This window comes from Eretmochelys imbricata, chromosome 1 (assembly GCF_965152235.1).
Source record: "Eretmochelys imbricata isolate rEreImb1 chromosome 1, rEreImb1.hap1, whole genome shotgun sequence".
NCBI lineage: Eukaryota > Metazoa > Chordata > Testudines > Cheloniidae > Eretmochelys > Eretmochelys imbricata.
The window spans coordinates 142,135,622-142,149,783 of record NC_135572.1 but is presented as its reverse complement, the minus strand read 5'-3'; positions in this window follow the sequence as shown (position 1 = coordinate 142,149,783).

Below are 14,162 nucleotides of genomic sequence, written 5' to 3'. Positions count from 1 at the left end.
AAGGGATGACCGGGGGAAAATCCAGCAGAAGACAAGTAACATGTCCATATTTTGAGGAGCTGGACAGGAGTTTACATAACTACATAACTACCCAACCCAGGCAGCTTGTGGAACTGCTTTCCACCTTCAGTCCCGCACCCTCAAGGATGACCAGCAAGATTATCAGAGGATATAGCATGAGGAGACCAGTAGAGATCTTCCTGTAAAGCCAGTACCTGTTTGGGACTTGGGAACATGACACTGGCCAGATAGAAGGTGAGCCCAATCCCTGCCCTCAAGCAACCAGCCCGATTCTAAGGCAGCAGCACAGACTAGGACTAAGAAGGATCCTATTGAGAGCACCTGGGCATGTAAGTCTTTTTATCTTTTTTTTAATAATTAATTAATTATTATTATTATGCTGTGCTAGTTTCTGTTCTGGGAAGCCCATGGGTGCAGTCATTGTAGGTGGATATGAGCTAGAAGCCTTTCTGAGTCTGAAGTCCCCATCTCCTTCCCTCCTCTCACACTGTCCTGTCAGCCCCCGATACACCTTTCCAAAATGGGGGCTACTCCAGCTGGGCAATTGGCCACCATGTTATGCTAAAGCCCTGACTACTGACCATTTTCAGGCCCCTTCTCTCAATTGTCCTGCCTGGCATAATTCCTCCCCCATCCCCAGAGTGTGCACATGATTCCCAAACCAGCCTGAGCCCTCCAGCCTCCAAAGCACATCAGCAAACAGTGTATACTGCACAGACAAAAATCCCAACTCACACATCACTTACCATCCCTGAGGTTTCCCCCAGATTAGGAAAAACCTCAAGCAGGTAAAGCCAGAAATGTTATCACAGCCTCCCTAGGATATGACCAATAACTGCTTGTCATTTTTAATACCCTCACAGCTATGGCACCTGCACTCAAGGCCAGGGCCCTTATCAATGGCTCAGATGCTGGCAAACCTGAAGGGGAGGAAATGGAAAACTTGTGATGAAATGTTTGCAGACATCATTACAGAGTCCCCAGAAAACTGAAAATTGAGGAGAGGTGGAGACAGTATCTGAGGGCTGAGAGGGAATCTGACAAGGAGCTTTCCACGGAGCTTGCTGCACTGGCAAAGGACAGTGTGGCCATTGCCAAGGGAAAGTGTTGCATGGCCAAAGACAGTATGGAAAAAGGACAGGAGTTGCAGATGGATCCCTAGCTTAGGGCACTGAGAAACAGTGGTACTTAGGACCCCAGCTCTTTTGAGCCCTTTGTCACCCTGGTAAATTTGTACCTCAGCACTACATACCAGAAGTCTGACAAACCAGGAAGTCAGAGGGAAGACTTTGCCTGTAAGCCCACTAGCCCTTTGCATTGTGTCCTGCACTGCACTGTTGCACCTTACTGTTTTCTTTCACTACCAGTTTAATAAAAGGGGTCTTTGTAGTTAGACAATAGATTGTTTTTTAATATATTGTTCCATATAATTAAAAGCCATCATTTCAGCCGAATTTCTGCTTGTTACATAGATGGTTTAATAATAAAAACCTTTAAAATTTAATTCCTAAGGAGTGGACAGTTTATTTTACACAGAAAACTATTACGTTTTCACTAATTCATAAAGCTTTACAAACACACGTAGGCAAAGACAAAGGTGCAACAGGGATTGCCACAACATTGTACTTCCACTGCCCATAAACAACACTGAACTGCACAAAAAACTTCCACTCCCCCTCCACAGGTTGACCGCTGGATGTACCACTGCATAATTTCAGGCCTGCAATTCAAAATAAGAGCAGTAGGCATCCCTGACAATATTACCTTGGCTGTTTGCGGTTTTGTACGGGATGCCTTGCTGGTTACTCAAATCACTGACCAAGTCTCTTTACCTCAGCCTCCCACCCATCGTAAGGCTTTCGTGCTTATCCTCATAAATATTGTACAAAACACAACATACTGCTATAATCTGTGTGAAGTTGGTGGGGGGCTTTTGGGAGGGCTTGGTGTTTTTGCTGCTCCTAATCTATTCCACAAACAGTGCCAACCATCTCCCTTTCAAATGGCCAAATGCTCACTCTACCACCATTCTTCAAATACTGAGGGGTAGTAGTTAAACAGTTCCTTCCTTCTGTGCAAGCAGCCCACGAATGGCTGCATCGGCCAAGGAAGCAGAGGATAAACTGGGTCTCCCAGGATAACCAAAGCAATGTCTACATCATTACTGTCCATCATCGTCCTGGGAGCAAACAATCCTTTCTCCCTTAAACTTAAATAGAGCTGAGTTCCAAAGGATGCTAGCATCATGGATCCTTCCGGGCCACCTAATATTTATGTCTGTAAGCCTGCAATAGTGGTCAACAAGCCGTTCTGTTTATGAATTCTGAGCCCTGGCAGACAGGGAGGGTGGAGCGGGAGGTGAAATAATAGGCACAAGAATTCCATCACCTGTCCCAATTCAGTTTGGAAACCCCATGCGTAAAAAGCCAGTCTCCTGAGCACAGCCCTTTATGACCTGGTGCAACAGTACCTTATCCATGACAATGGCTCCAACGGTCAGTATCCCCATGCCACATTAGTTTGCTATGAAGCAATAGCCTTTGCGGTGGCCAGCTTCCAGATGGCAATTGTGACCTGCTTGTCCACAGGTATGAGCATCACATGTTGGAACACTGCCACTGCAGCTACGGGGTCCGCTCAGCAACTGTCTCCAAAATGATTGCCTTTCCCACCCTGAAACTCTCTTGCCACTGCTGGTCACCCCAGGTCTGCAGAACAGTCCTTTCCCACCAAGCCTCACTGGTCTGCCAAGTGAAGAAACAGCACTGTATGCTGTGAAGCTGCTCCAGGAATTGGTCCTCTACTATCAATCGCTCGGTGTTTTCCTCTTCTTCCTCAGCCTCCTCCCGGTTCCACCATCACTGAAGATCTTGTTGCTGCTGCTACTGCCACCACCACATCATCCACTTGCTGGTGCAGCAGGTGAAGTCCAAAGCCAAATTCATCTGGCTTTGAATGCTGAAATACAGCCCAAGCGGCCTCCGCATATTCCACGTTGCCAACGTAGAGCCACAAGGCATTGCTGAGTACAGGTTGGCTGACAGCACTTCCGAAATGATGCTAGCATGCCCTTAAAGGAAGTGCAGGGTGGAGACAGAGAAATCATGGGATTTTTTAAAAATGTAAACAAGCCTGGCCCTCACTATACATCCCACAATGCACAGCAAGAAAAATCCCAGAATGCACACTGCTCCACAGCAAGGCAAAGGAGCATGGGATACCCTCCAAGAATGACAGGTTTCAGAGTAACAGCCGTGTTAGTCTGTATTCGCAAAAAGAAAAGGAGTACTTGTGGCACCTTAGGGACTAACCAATTTATTTGAGCATGAGCTTTCGTGAGCTACAGCTCACTTCATCGGATGCATACCGTGGAAATTGCAGCAGACTTTATATACACACAGAGAATGTGAAACAATACCTCCTCCCACCCCACTGTCCTCCAAGAATGCCATACCCTCAGCTCACAGCATGTATTGCCAGAGGGCACACCATCCCATGGGCACGCTATTACTGCACTTGCATATACTGCACATTCGTTTTTAGCTGCAGATTAAATCCCCCTCACCCCTGTGTAGACAAGTACTAAATAAAGAAACAAACTTTTTTTCAGTCAGGCATAGCACGTGTCACATATGCACTCTTGTAGAAGTATTGCTTCTTTACCTCACGCTCACTATGATGACTGTTTTTGTCGGGATTTGGTACAAAGCTGTGTCATAGGGTTGAACAAATTTTAGCATGTAGTCAATTCCTTGAGGCCTGCTTGCTTCAGTGGAGAGGGTAGCATTTTCAGAAGTTTCTAAAAGGAGCTTAAGTTCCATTTTCAAAAGTGACTTCTGCTCTTGTTTAGGGCTGTCAAGTGATTAAAAAAATTAATCATGATTAATTGCACTGTTAAACAACAATAGAATACCTTTTATTAAAATATTTTTGGATGTTTTCTACATTTTCAAATATATTGATTTCAATTAAACACAGAATACAAAGTGTACAATGCTCATTTTATATTATTATTTTTATCACAAATATTTGCACTGTAAAAAACAAAATAAATAGTATTTTTCAATTCCCCCATTACAAGTACTGTCGTGCAATCTCTTTATCATGAAAGGTGAACTTACAAATGTAGAATTATGTACAAAACAACTGCATTCAAAAATAAAACAATGTAAAACTTTAGAGCCTACAGGTCCACTCAGCCCTACCTTTTGTTCAGCCAATCCCTCAGACAAACAAGTTTGTTTACATTTGCAGGAGATAATGTAGCATGCTTCTTGTTTACAATGTCACCTGAAAGTGAGAACAGGTGTTTGCTTGGCACCGTTGTAGCTGGCTTCACAAGATATTTATGTGCCAGATGTGCTAAGGTTCATATGTCCCTTCATGCTTCAACCACCTTTCCAGAGGACATGGGTTCTGCTCAATAGCAATCCAAAGCAATGCAGACCAATGCGTGTTCATTTTCATCATCTGAATCAGATGCCACTAGCAGAAGGTTGATTCCCCTTTTTAGTGGTTTGGGTTCTGCAGTTTCCGCATCGGAGTGTTGCTCTTTTAAGGCTTCTCGGAGCATGCGCCATACCTCATCCCTCTCAGATTCTGGAAGGCACTTCAGATTCTTAAATCTTGGGTTGAGTGCTGTAGCTATTTTTGGAAATCTCACATTGGAACCTTCTTTGCGTTTTGTCAGATCTGCAGTGAAAGTGTTCTTAAAATGAACAACGTGCTGAGTCATCATCCAAGACTACTATAACATGAAATATAAGGGAGAATGTGTGTAAAACACAAAGCAGGAGACATACAATTCTCCCCCAAGGAGTTCAATCATAAATTTAATTAGTGCATTTTTTAACGAGTGTTATCAGCACGGAAGCGTGTCCTCTGGAATGGTGGCCAAAACATGAAGGAGCATATGAATATTTAGCATATTTGGCATCTTAATACCTTGCAATGCTGGCTACAAAAGTGCCATGTGAACACCTGTTCTCACTTTCAGGTGGCATTTTAAATAAGAAGAGGGCAGCATTATCTCCCATAAATGAAACAAACTTCTTTGTCTTAGTGATTGGCTGAACAAGGACTGAGTGGAGTTAACTGCTATTAATTGACAGCTCTACTCTTATTCAAGAGTGTCACTGAAAGCCAAAGCAATTTAGACTCTTAAGTTCCTAAATCACTTCTGTAAATGAGACCTGTGTAGCTCGGACCCTTAGATGCTTTTAAAAATTTTAGTGAAATCATGCAAATACATCCAGGTAGCCTCATCTCTGAATTTTAGTGGCAAAGTGCCTTTCCAGAATGTGTGAAAGAAGAAAGTACAGTACAATAAGGTGTTTTTTTCTCTCATTTTGTCCCACTGCTAAAGCACTTGAATTTAATTACCATGTCCAATGTTAGCTTGTGCTAGCTGTGAGAGATGTATGTATTCCTTCATACAGTACAGAACTTTCTTGTAATTCACGTTCATTTAATTAAATCCTAGTCCTCTGGGAAATTTCCAAGCTTCTTCTATGGTAGACCCAGTATAAAACCAGCCTCTTTGCAGCCATGCAACCACTAGCCCACTTTCCTTCACCCAAACACATTTCTGAAAAGCACTATATTTAGGACTGTGATAAGTCTCTCTTTAAAAGCCCATGAGAGCATGAGTAATTTTTGTCAGTTTCTGTGAGATCATTATGGTTTTTATTAGAAACTTCACACAATGTACTTTTTCTCATTAAAGGTTCTAAATCGGACTTGCCTTATATTTTCAAGGGATTGACATGGTGGGGGGAGAGGATTGTATAATACAGTTGTTTTAGTTGTATTTTATGATGTGGGCATTTTCCCCTTTGAAGTTCATGGACATCTCAGGAATTTTTTCAATGACAAAAATTAAATTATGCAGCCAATTGTGTGATCCAGATTCAGCTATGTTGCTGAACTTTACCAGTAGGCCACAGTTGTGGGCAGTAGGGTAACTGGAGTAATAACGAAAGTAACTATCTGGAAGGAAAAAATCTGCTAAAGCCAATTATGAACCAGGCTCTGCCACTTCTTACATTCAGTAGCACCTTAGACTGCAAATAGTCCCATTGATTTAAGTCTATGAAAAAAAATTTGTGAACCCCTGCTATATATGTTATTTTAGTAGACCAGTAATATTCCCTGGATGAAGGAATGTGTCTTTGAGGAGACCCCAATGGAAACCAGACACCCCATCACCTCAAAGACTAAAGAGGGCCTAGGGAGAAGACAGGACTATTCCATATAAGGGAAGGACTGGGGTCGAGCTTTGCTATTGGACACATTCTGCAGAGAAGTGTGATCACACTGGACTGAAGCTAAAAGACAGCTGTTTTTTTAAATTTAGAGCTAGAACCAAATGTTTTCTGTCATCTAAGATTCTTGAGCAAATGTTTTATTTTATTACTTTTCTTTTTTAAGGGGTAACAAAGTAGAGAGAGAGAGAATTCCATGTGCATTTAGAGTCAGCATTTTCAGTGTAAAAAAAACATTCCATTTATTCTACTGAGCAGAAAGCTGTGAATCATCATATTTTGTTTTGAAGTGCAGATGCAAGCAGAAGTTAAGAAGATAAAGACTGTTGTGTTGTATAATCTCGGCCCCCTGGTACTGAGTCCAATTGGGATCCTCAGGCGGGTGTAAGTCTTATGGAGGGTTGTCACTTTTTCTTCTAGAAGAACAGGAAAGTTCTTTTAATCCCATGGCTAGATATGGAACAAGAAATATTAAAGAAGCCCCTTGTTCATTAAACTTTTTGTCTTTGATACAGCCTGAATTCTGACTGGTTATAAGAGCAGCCACAATCTGCAAGACAGATTTGAAGGAAAATATTATTGCTAGCTCGGTAGTTACATTAAAATTACCACTCTTAGTGGAGCAATATCAATCAAACTAAACAAAATCAAATGAGTTCGCTGCTAATTACCACTCAGCCACTCACATGTTTACCCATGTATGTTATTTGGCTCTTTTTTAATAGCATTCATAAGCCTTATTGCCTGCCCAGCAGCAAGTATAGGAACATTGTTCTAAGGCATTTTTCTATTTTATACTTTTATTTTTCAGTAATTTGCCAGTGGAAGACATCTGGAATGGAGTCTCAAAATAGTTGATTGTGGCAGCCACTAATGGGCACCTTGAAGAGAAATACTCCAGCCTCAGTGATAGCAGAGAAGGAGTAGGTAACATCTTGATTGCAATCTCCTTCCTGCTCTGGACCTTATCATCTCCTTTTCAAAACAGCGCCTCCCCAGAAAGGCTGCTGGCTGCTATTATGGGTACCTGAAATAGTGGCAGCTGATCATTGATCCCAAAATAACTAACAGTCATAAAGAGGCAGAGAAAGAGAGAAAGGGGGGAAAACGCTTTTTCAGAATTAGCCGAGGGGAATGGGAGAGCAGTCACTACATCAGTGAGGCATGAAAATCTGACAAACATGTGTTTTCATAACCCGGGCAAAGAAAATAATTCTAAGAACTGCAGGTGGAGATTTTCAAAGCCAGGCAGGAGAATTAGCTACACAACTTCCACTGAAATTAATGAGAGCTGTGAGAGCTCGAAAACCTCTCACCTACCTAACAGAGATGCTGCATAGCTGGGTCTTAGACGTTCTCTCGGAGCCGTGGGGTGATCCAGCAGCAGAAAACAGCAGTCGTGTAGTGAAGGGTAAATGCAGTTAAACAGAGTTTACCCACTTCTCATTTGGGGAATACAGAGTTTAGCTTAGTTCACCAACTTCTTGTGGTACCATTACACCACTGACAAACCGTCTTTCTGTTGCCCTTGAAAACTATGCGCAGCCTTTGTCAAGGACCAATTCGAGTGATCAGCAAAGGTAGTTGGGTCCCTATGTGTGTACTTTTCTTCTCTCCCAACTGGGAGAATAGGCATCACCAGCAGAGGCAGCATTGTTTGAGACAATGGAATAGGTAGGCTTCCGAGCATCCGTTTGGATAGACTGTACAGTGGCCTGAGTTGTTGTTCCACACATTTCTCCTAAATCCAGGAAGTTCCTTCTCACAGCTCAGTGGTGGACACTGTGTATGTGAGCTTGAAATAGAATGATGTAAAAAACCAGAATGTCCTTTCCATAGTTCAAATCTACAAACTGAAGACATTTTTTCCAGGGACCACAAGAAGATGGCCTGTGGTGGCATACTTGGCTGTTAGGCATAATATAGTTCAGCCGATGTATTATATGTTAACCATCAGCCATGTGTTCAGCACTGCACTTTACAAACAGGAAGATTCAACTCCTGCCTCCAGAGGATTTACAGTTTAAATTAGACAGATGATATAGATCAGACACATAATCCACTGGTGGACCAAATAAGATCCAAGCTTATAATACAGGGATTATTTATTTAATTTATTTATTTATTATAATATACTTGCCTTCTTTGTATATTAGCACTGAAAAGATTTTGAGTGTGTTGTGAGGAGGGATTTCAATGTAGAGGAGACAACTGATTGGCATGCAAAAGAAGGAGACTTTTCTATGCATAAGGCACAGCAAGGAAAAGGTGCAAAGATACGAGCGGGAGGAGGAACTACTATTATTGATAATAATCCATAAATTGTTATGTACTGTCTGTCCTAATCACATACTGCAAAGGCTTTAGATTTGGGGCTTGGTGGCTAGCCCTACATGGGTACACAAGTTGGGGAGAGAATGCAAGAAACCTTCCCGCACTGCACATGGGTTGTTAGGGAGCACAGCCACCGTTCTCTGACAGCAGTACTATAATAATATATTAAAAAATAATAAGATGAGAGAATCGGAATCTGAAGTAATGGTGCAGAATTTGAATATCTGGCAACCTTAGAAGTTTGAAGGATGAGTAAAAATAGTGAAAATATGGAAAAAGAACATTAAAAATAGAGAGCAGAGTGGATGTTGAAAATATGTCCTAGAAAAGAAAAAGGAACACCATCCATCATTCTTTCATGACCCAAATGAGAGTGGGAAACAATATTTCATCAGTGATCTTGAAATATTTACCCTTTTTCCTGGAACTTCATTTCCCTACGTGCTTACATGAAAACATGTGTATATGAAGCATAGCTTCAGGCTAAACACACTTATCTTGTTACAGAACACTGTCACTAACATTTTTCCACTGTTTGTATGTCACCAGGATACAAGTTACCTATTGATCACTTCTCTCATCAAAATATACCTTTTGAACACTGACATATGAAGACTGCACTATGGAGTTCCAGCTATTACACCATACAAATTTACGCAATTAACCATTTTGGACAGGGTGGTTTACCAATGGAATCCCCAGTGTACAAAATATTTCAATTAATATGTTCAGGTCTTTTTTAGTATACACTTTTTCTAAATTGTGCTTAAAGCTCGTGTTAAAATGACATTCTTTTCTTCATGATTTCTCCCTGACCTTATTCTTATTTACTACAAAGAAATGCAAATTTTAATGAAACAGAACAATTGTAGCTCTTTTTAAAATGCATTATTCTAATTATCCTGATTTGGTATCTAAACATTTTGTCGTAAGTGACACTGCTAAGTGGGCTATATTGGTTACATCTCAACTGAGAGTGCAAATTGTTGGTGAACTTCTTGTTGTTTCTTGAGAATAACGTTGTTATATATAATAGTGAGTGAGTGTATGTACCATTGTTGATTTGTGGTAAAACTATGTATATATGTGAACTTGTATTTGAGGCTGATCACAGAGTGTCACTAATATGTAACTACTATGGCCACTCTTAAAAAGTTGCATTGATTTAAAGAGTCCACTGGAATACGAGGCCAAAAAGATCTAAACAATGGCTAGACAGTTGATGTGCTGTGACTGCTGATCTAAACATGATTGTTTCACTGTTGCCTTATCCACTGTGTGTGTGTGCATGTGTTTCTTCACCTGTCCTCTCTTGACAACCTAGTAGTTTGTAAGCAAGGAGGAGGAGTAGTTTGACAGCCTGGTAGTTTGGAGGTAGGCACTTTTATTATGTTTGTACAGTGCCTATCACAATGGGGCTCCTATTCCAGATTGTGGTTGTTAGATGCTACCACAAAACAAATAGATAATAATTAGAGTACTACTAATTGACTCAAGGTAGTTAAGTTCAAAGCTGACTGCAAAGGATTACAGAGGGATTGCATAAAACTGGGTGAGTGGCAGATGAAAATAAATGTTGATAAATGCAAAGGAATGCACATTGGAAAACATAATCCAGACTACACATACAAAATTGGCTGTTGCCACTCAAGAAAGATCTTGGTTTTCATTGTGGGTAGTTCTCTGAAAACCTCTGCTCAATATGCAACAGCAGTCAAAAAAGCTAACAGACTGTTAGGAACCATTAGGAAAGGGGTAGGTAATAAGACAGAAAATATCATAATGCCACTATATAAATCCATAATATGCCAACACCTTGAATACTGCCTGCAGTTCTGGTCCTCCCATCTCAAAAACAATATATTAGAATTGTAAAAAGTTTAGACAAGGGCAACAAAAATGATTAAGGGTGTGGAACAACTTCCATATGAGGAGAGATTAAAAAGACTGGGACTGTTCATCTTAGAAAAGAGAGGTCTAAGGGATGATATGATAGAGGTCTATAAAATCGTGAATGGTGTGGAGAAAGTGAATGAGGAAGGGTTATTTACCCCTTCGCATATCACAAGAACCAGCGGTCACCCAATGAAATGAATAAACAGCAAGTTTAAAACAAACATAAGGAAGTACTTATTCACACAATTCACAATCAACCTGTGGAACTCATTGCCAGGGGATGTTGTGAAGGCCAAAAGTACAACCGGGTTCAAAACAGAATTAGATAAATTCATGGAGGATAGGTTGATCAATGGTTATTTTATTAGACAAGATTGTCAGGGATGCAATCCCATACTCTGGGTGTCTTTAAATCTCTGACTGCCAGAAGCTTGGAGTGGACAGCAGGGAATCAATCGCTCAATAATTGCCCTGTTCTGTTTATTTCCTCTGAAGCATCTGGCATTGGTCACTGTCAGAAGACAGGTTACTGGGCTAGATGAACCACTGGTCTGACCCAGCATGGCAATTCTTATATTTTTAATAAATTACTAAACAGATTAGATAGGACAGATAATCTGAATAAAATATAGTAGACTGATCACATAGTACTCACTCACCCCAAACTCTCATTGAAATCAATGCCAGATCAAACCGCCTAGTTAATTCCTGAATGTAAAGCCTGTCACCAGGAATTGTTATTCCAGATAGTCACTGCAGCTGTTTACAAGCTACATTCTCTCCATCATGAGACCTAACATTAGCAATCTTTGCTTTGCCCAGCCATGAGTCATTACTTTGTTTTATTTACTAAAATGAAAAAGGACACCCTGTACAGAACATAATTCAGTGTGCAGACAAATGGTGTGCTCATGCCACTGGTACTTATTTCTGGGATACAGAGAGCTTAAAAATTGGCACATTATCACCTTGCATGTTTGTTCCTACTTCACAGCTGCTTGCAGAGCTCCCAATTTGATGTTGTGTTGTGATGGAAGTGTGGGCATTTTAAAGTGACTCAGCCCACCTGCATTCTCACCAATTCCCCCATGTAAAGAGAGGGTTTTAAGACGGTAAATAAAGCTACTGTACAGTGTGCAGTGTTACCTGATCTCTGTTGTGAGCTCTGATTAAATAAATATGTTTATAAAACAACTCATCTTCTCCTGTAGCCCTCCTACTCAGTGACAGTTATCAGCACTTGTATCACAAAATCTTTCAATTAACAATTCCTGCCGTTTTTATTTTCTAATTCTAAACTGCTTGTTTCAGAATCAGAGCAGACCAGGGAGCTCTCGGGTGGAAATACCATTTGTTTCTTTTGTAGCAACCGGCTGAAACAAACAAACAGGTAAACTCAGCACAAAGAACCAGGCAAGCCAGCACGCACAGCCTAAGAGCCATACAGCAGCATCTATTTGTGTTTTCCACGTGTCACAGGTCCCTCTTTACTGAAATCCAAGGAAGATATTCTGATTAAGGTTACATTGGCGTAAACCCAGAATAATTCAATTGGCTTTGGTGGAATTATTCTGGATTTACATCAGTGAAACTGAGATCAAAATCTGGTTCTAATTCTCTGGCGAACAGCTCACTATAGTGCGTAGTTCCCACATTCTGCTTATTTCCAATAGAAATAGAATGGTCAGGAAAAAAAAAACAACTGTGGGGGCCAAATTCATCCTTAGTATAACTTCATTAAAGTGACGCTAGGGATGAATTTTTCCCTTCTGATTTAAGTCAACGCTGTGTGCTGGGCAAAGAAGGCTAATGTTCTATTTTACACCACAGGTTTTTTTGTTTTTCGTTTATGCCAAGACCCATGAGTCGGCGTCATAGAAGATAAATCTCACTAATTTTAAAAGAGAAAAGCTAGTGAACAGCAGGTGATAAATGCTGTGCTGCCTACTCAGGTTCTGTCACATAAGATGTCAGTTCTTTATTTTAATTATATTTTGTGCCAGCTCACAAAGGCAAGTAATTTTATTGCACATTACCCTACCTTTGTTACTGTATGTTTCTTCCAAGTCTATAGCAAAACGCCCTCTACTTGTTGTTTCTGTCTGAGACTTTTTATATATTCCATTTTATGGCTAGCTCCTGATGTCCTCGGGAAATGGCATCTCGGGGAAATTCTAATGCATGAATATAGATTGTTCACAGCAAAGTGATCTGGACCATTTGAACATGGCAATATTTTTAAAGTATTAACAAAACATACAGTCTGTCTAGAGTGGCATGGATGAACATTCCTGATGGGCTGCTTTTGCTAATAATTTCTACTGGATGCAAGAGACTGGGCCTAGAACTCCTGAGAGAGCTGCTTCTCCCCAAATCATCACTGCGTTGATGACCAGTGAGTTCCTGTCTGTTGGTATGACAGGCAAGAAGTTCCTCGGCAGAGTAGCTGTTATCCAAAAGAGTAAGCTAAAATGATCTTGTAACAGGACCAGCTGTTTGATCCATCGCCACCTTTGGTAGGAGCTATGTATTGCAGAGATACTTGTAGCAGAACTGGGCCAATCAGTAGATGGTACTGATATGCTGATAGCATCACAGCCTCATGTGAAGCAGCCTGAGGAAACCGGGATTAAAACAAAATCCCTGGTACTAGAAAATGAATTTTGCTTTGCAAAGATACAAATGGGAATGTATAAAAGGCATCCTTAAAAATAAAAAAGGGGTGTGGACCAATGCTACACCACATCCCTAGCTCATTCAAGGAGTTGCTGCATAAGTAAATAGATTTTTCATGTGAGGAAGGGTGGCGGGATTGTGCCCCGAGCCAGTTTGGTTTACATGACCGTTACACATGAGCTATTGCAGTTCCAAGCAAAATGGGCAGTTATGTGAAAGTTGAATGCTTGCTTGGATAAACTGAACATCAAACAGGAATGATAGTAGTAGCTCAAAATTGAAACTGCATTTTTTTAAATTTTGAAAATGTAAACAAGTTAATTGAAAATAGGAGGAAGAGAAAGGAGAAAACAAGACTCGACATTTGGGGGTAATAAGGTAGCTGCTGATGACCAGGCCTGTGAAGTTCAGCTAAACCCAAACAGCCAAATCATGGTCTGAACACCCAACAGCATTTCTGAAGCAACTGTTGATATTGGTGGTGTACATACGATTGCTGCCCAGTCAGCTCTGTTACAGTGAAATAGTGATCTTTCTGATCACGTTCACCCTTGAATACAGAGAACATCTCGTTGTCCTTTCATAGAACCATTTAGTCCTCTTTAATCACAAGTTTCTTATTATGTAAAATGAGATTGAATATGAAATTGAATTACATGTCAAGTGAAAATATAGGTTCTTTAATGGGTTATATTTCTAGAGTGAAATTCCAACCGGTGAGTGTGAGCTCACTGGCTCTCTGCTCTCGGTGAGTTTTTCTGTGTGTTTGACAATGCCCTAGTATAATAAGTTCTCATAAATAAATAATACCCAATAGTTTCAACATCCTGAATAGCATACAGAATGCCCTTATCTCAGAACCTTTAGAGGTCCAGAGAACCACATCTGGCATTGTATCCCATTCACACCCTAGAATATAAAGTATCAGTGGAGTATCCATCATAAGTTAAGAGCAACATAATAAATCACAGT